The following is a 6,200-nucleotide window of genomic DNA, read 5'->3' on the forward strand; positions in this document are numbered from 1 at the left end:
TTTTTACAGATACTTTTAGTATTAACAGTTAATAATTTAATGTGAAATATTCTAAAATTGTTGATGACTGCATCGATTTTCATACATCATTTCAATTTTTAGTTGACATTGTTTTAAAAAGTTATGTTAATATCAAGAACGAATATACTTCGTTTGATTTACACTCCATTATATAGATATACCATATAGAGTTTTGACCTATATTTCGCTGTTAAGAAATTTTGGAAATGAGGTGGGAGGAGCAAGGCATGTCCAGTTTTTAATCGTCGTATATTTTTTTCAGGATATGTAAGTCAAAACACATTTCTCATTTTACGGACAAAAAATGTATTTAGTCTGTCTAACCTGCGTGTCTTTTATTTTTTTATCACAAGTTTCAAGTATTAATCTGCAACCTGCATTCATATTTTTTCGTCACTGTTAACAGTTGTTGTCAAACTTCTTTTTCGACTTACATCTGTCATATTTTTTGTCATTATAAAATGTTCTATTTTTAGTGTAACGTGTATATAGATATAGGAAGATGTGGCGTGAGATCCAATGAGACAACTATCCATCCAAATAACAATTTAAAAAGTAAACCAGTATAGGTTAAAGTACGGCCTTCAACACGGAGCCTTGGCTCACACCGAACAACAAGCTATAAAGGGCCCCAAAATTACTAGTATAAAACCATTCAAACGTGTACACATTTTAATGTTATTTTGTTATATAAAATAAACTCATCTTAGATTCCAGGATTTACATTTTGTACTCATGACGATATTTTCTCTTCAAACAATGCATCAATCATTTCTGAGAAACGCCATGATTAAGTTTTGCCGCATAAACGTCTTGACAAAACGTTCCGTCATACAAATTGAAATGTTCAACCGGAAGATTGTGTCATTACTTGTACGATTCAAATTTCGATAAAATGTCATTGAAACGGCATTTCTAGGTAGGTTACGTCTTTGTTTCGATTATTTTGTACTAATCGCTCATTAATGGAGATAAGTAATTAAAAATTGCATGATGAATTGTACGGTTAATTTAAAGTTAATGAAAAGGTTTACCGTTAATTGCATAAGAATAACACAAGTGTATCGGTTGATGATAAAGGAAGACATCATTTGGATTTCATTTTAAATTAGGACTCGCATTTCGTGTGTTTAAATGAGGCAAATACTTAAATGTTTATTAAGGAAGAATTCATTTCATAGATTGAATATGCTTCTATACAAAATTTGACAAAACAATGTTATATCCACACAAACAAATATAAACCTGAAAATTTCATGATTCTTGGTACTCATGAAAAAAAAACACGGATATACAGCAGTTTGTGCTGATACAAGTTGAACACCTATAGTAGTTTATATCTATTTCACATATGGTCCGAGTACACAGTTATTTTCCCCTATCTGTCTATTATAACTTAATGATAAATAAAAAAAATCCCACCTGCGCTTTTCCAACAAGATTTGGTGTACATAAAGTTTGACATTACCCACAAAACATATCAAAAAATTAGAAAACTTCATCAGCTCATTTTCTCTTGACAACACAAAACACAAGGACACCAGTAAGGGTTAAGCCAGAGACCTTCCGAAAAGAGGAAATTGCACCTATGTTTACCTTACCAAATCACTCATTTCTGCTAAAAATATCAAAGAGAAATTTTACAGAAATTATCTTAGATGACTTAACACTCACATAAAAGCAAAAAAAGGGGAAAAATTGAAAGGAAAGGCAAAAAAAAAAATTAAGAAAAAATATACTGAAATTAAAGGGAACTATATTTGTGGACAACGAAAATTGAGGGTAGATAACTGTGTACTCGGACCATATGCAACTATTCCAGTCATAATTAGGTTCGATAACTCTGTATGTGACTGGTTTAATTAGGATTATGTAAAATGGACTGGTTACCCGTTTAATGATTTCAATATATATATATAGATATTTTATCTTTGTTACCATCCATCCGTGGTTTCCTTTTTGTTAATATAAAATATTATAATAAAATGATTTCATAAACCATCATATAATACTAATATATTTATTAGGTCTTGTCAAAACATACATCGTGATTAGGCCACGTTGCCATGTTTGTTTTCTTTGATCACGTTGATGACTTAATTTATATCTCCACAATATAGCTTTATCCTTGATTATCATACGAGTTTCAATATATATCTTTATTCTCAATAAACCATCATTTTGACAAGGTATAGAGAAATACAAAATATTATGTACAATATTTACAATATATACAATATTCAATAAATACATTTAGTAAAAGACATGTTAAAAAATTATTAATAGGGTGGCGTCACACTAGATAAAGCCAGGAGTTCACACAGATTTATTTATAATTTTGATAAATTTGCAGAGTTTACTCAACTTAACCTTCTTTTTTGATGACATTAATAATTTATATTTTAAAATATTTGGCTTTGTGTAGCTATACTTTTCAATGTAATTTTTTCTCTCCTGTTCAAAAAATTTGCATTCCAAAATAAAGTGAAATTCATCCCCGAGTTCATTGTTTTTACACAGAGTACAGTTTCTATTTTGTCTGCTGGTGTTTAGCCATCTACCAGCTTCAATGGGTAATTTATGATTAGTCGTTCTAAATCTGCAAAATTCTACTAGATTTTTGTTATCTAAAATATCTAAATAAGCTTCAGAACTAAAACTATCTTTAAATACTTTGTAATTTATAGCTTTTGGTGATTCTTCTAACAGTAAGTGCCAATTCTGTTCAAATTGATCTTTAAGGTTTCTACTAACTGTAAGACGTAGCCAATTCAAATTAATAAACGTTTGTGAATTCCAAATATATGTTAAGCCACATTCATTCAAAATTTTTTTTATGTTTATGTTTATCTAACCATAAAAAATTATCTCCATTTACAAATGACAATTGAAAACATAAGTTATAGACAACTTTTGACAATTTTGACTCCTTTCCAGAAAGAATTTTACCCCAGAATGATATCATTCTATTTTTTATATCAATTTCTAGAGGATATCTTCCAAGTTCGCCATATATCATATACGATGGTGTAGAAGATTTTAAATGTAAAAGCAATTTGCAAAATTTTAGGTGGACTTTTTCGATTATTTCATTATTGCTAAAACCCCATACTTCGCACCCATATAATAAAATAAGCCTTATCATCTTATCGAATAATTCTAGTTGCGTTTTGATTGAAAGCCCGTGGTTTCTGCCTAATTTTAGAACCTCGTAGAAAGCCTTCGTAGCTTTATTAGCTATGGACTGTTTCGCTTTCTTAAAATTCCCACTTCTAGCTAAGTCTATTCCTAGATAATTAATACTATTCACTATTTCTAATTCTGTTCCCTTCAAATTGAAATGTAGGTTTCTTGGAAGTGTTCCTTTAGAAAATATCATGATTTTACTTTTATCTGCATTTACTTTCAGTCTCCATAAAGTACAGTAATCTTGAAATGAGTCAAGTTGCCTTTGAAGATCTGCAGCTGATTCTGCCATTAGCACAGTATCATCAGCATACAAAATTACAAATAATTTCAAATATGTATTAAGTTTGATTTCAATTTCGTTAGTTATCGTTTGGAGACCATCTAAGTTACAGTTTGATAAATATGACTCGAGGTCGTTCATAAATAAGGCGAAAAGAAATGGTGATAAATTTTCCCCTTGGCGTACCCCGTTCCTACACGGGAAAAATTCTGACTTACAATCATTATAAGCAATACAAGACTTTGTACCGTTATACATATTTACAATTATATTATACATGTTACCATTCATATTATTCACTAGCAACTTGTACCATAGTCCATCCCGCCAAACTTTATCGAAAGCTTTTTCAAAATCAATAAAAGCGCAAAACATTTTTTTCTTTTTGTTTTTTAGAATTTCAAAAAAGTTAAAAATTATAAACAAATTATCGATTGTTGAATAGCCCTTACGAAATCCACATTGATTTTCGTTCAAGATAAGAAATTCGTCTGAGAACTTAGTTAATCGCTCACTCAAAATTGCAGTAAAGAGTTTCCCGAGGCTGCTTAAAATTGTAATTGGTCTATAATTTTTTGGGTCCATTTTGTCACCTTTGTTTTTGAAAAACGGTTTAATATTGCCAATCAGCCAACCATCTGGGACAACACCTGTTACAATAAAGTGTCATATTTAATTGCAATACAAACAGTAAAAATCTTATTGAATTATTTGCATGTGCAAAATAAGTGTAAAACATCGTCTACGTTTGAAAATTATTTGGTCGCCATTTTGTTATATGTAACTTCGAAATTTTATCAAAACAAATAGCATGTATCCACTTTAACAGAGGGAAACAATGTTTAATTCTATGCTGCATTAAGGTAAGACAATTATTGAAAAGACATGCATCTAACATTTTTTCGATTTTCATCGTACAATTAAATCTTCAAAAGTATATATTCCCATGTCGCCCAACGCTATCACTGTACATGTAAACTACATAGTCGGTGCTTGTAAATCTTTATTTTTAGTGTGAGAGACTGTTCCTAATAAATATATCGAAGAACATGTGAAAAAAGAAATTTTGTTAGTACAAAAAGACACACTTTGATAATTTTTGAAATATTACTTTTTGATTTACAACTAAATTAATACCGGCATGTTGTGTCGTTGCGAAACCTTCAACGCTGGCCGCCATTTTGAAAATTTTGATGAAGACTGCCAAAATATGAACTTTTCAACCAAATTTCGAGGCAAAACGTTTAATGCCTGAACTGATATGGTTTGTAATTTCATTTTAATGAATATGTTTATGTTCTTTTTAGGGGTTGGAAGGATATAAGTAACAATTAATTAGTGGAGAAAATAGATTTTACAAAAAGGTCCCATTGCAATTTTATCGAGCTTTAACGAAGATGTCAACGGAGGCTGTGTGGCTATGTCACCTCAATTTTGAAAAGTATTTCGAAGCACGAAATCATATTTCTTAACTGAAACTTAAAACATATTTAATTGTAAAAAAACTATTAACTTTAAAAGGCGGGGTTGGAAGGTTAAATATACATTATAACAAAAAAGTTATAACCGTTTTATCTATGTACCCCGTTCACTTTCATTGATAATTTATCGGCCATTAATGATAAACAACTTAAGTGTAAAAGTCACGTGATGACGGCGATAGTTGGATATGATAACGTAATTATTTATTGTACAGAAATAAAAGATGTCATAGTTATTTTTAAAAACAAAAAAATAACAAGGCAATGATGCACTCATACTATTATATACTTATTTAAAAAATCCGTGCATTATATGAATGTTTCGACTTCAATCATTATATCGGTTTTGATATAAAATACAGGTACACTTGTATGTGAAAATGGTTGGAAGCTTAAAGAAGGTAAATGCTATCGGCGTATTGAAGTTTCATCACAAACTCATAGAGTACAGTTGTGCAGTGACGTACATGGTTTACTAATCATGCCGAAGACTGCAATTGACAATGCAATTGTAATGGAGCTATTACAGCTGTGGGGGTATTATACTATATTTTCATAGTACAATATAAACAACGTATTTTATTTTCCAAATATAGTTGCCTCACATTTACATATGAGTGGCAATAAAAAAAATGTATAATGTTGTGGTAGAAAATATTCAAAAGTTTAACTGAGGTATATGATAATGTTAAACATTGGTCATTACTATAGTAATAAGGTTGTCATTGACTCATGTAGATAACACTTATGAATAATAAATAGTATCCACATTTTCATCTCTGGTGTAATTAGACCATTTTCAACCCTTTTGTGCAAATTCCATGGCCGTCAGTTTGTATTGGTTGGGGAACCCGAGGGCCTGGTAAGTAACACCGACCTTTAATAGGAAAAATGACAATCATAATAAATTTAAGAGACTAGATCCTAGCACACCTGTCACGTGTAAGATTCAAACTCACAACATCGGTGTTGCATACCAGTGATGCAGTAGTTTAACGTCTTGGACCACTCGTACACCGATGTCCCTTGCCTGTATTTTAAGAGACTTAGAATATGTATTTATGAAAATAATCGTTCTGTTGAGTTTTTGAGTTGTTTGTCCATTTAATTATATCTGACTTTTAAGTACATCGAATAAATACACAGTTGAGAACAGTACTTAATTGGAAACACAAACACTATATTGTTATACAAAAAAAAAAGATAAAAATATCCACGTATTTGAAAGT

This window comes from Mytilus trossulus, chromosome 14 (genome assembly GCF_036588685.1).
Source record: "Mytilus trossulus isolate FHL-02 chromosome 14, PNRI_Mtr1.1.1.hap1, whole genome shotgun sequence".
NCBI classification, from domain to species: Eukaryota; Metazoa; Mollusca; class Bivalvia; order Mytilida; family Mytilidae; genus Mytilus; species Mytilus trossulus.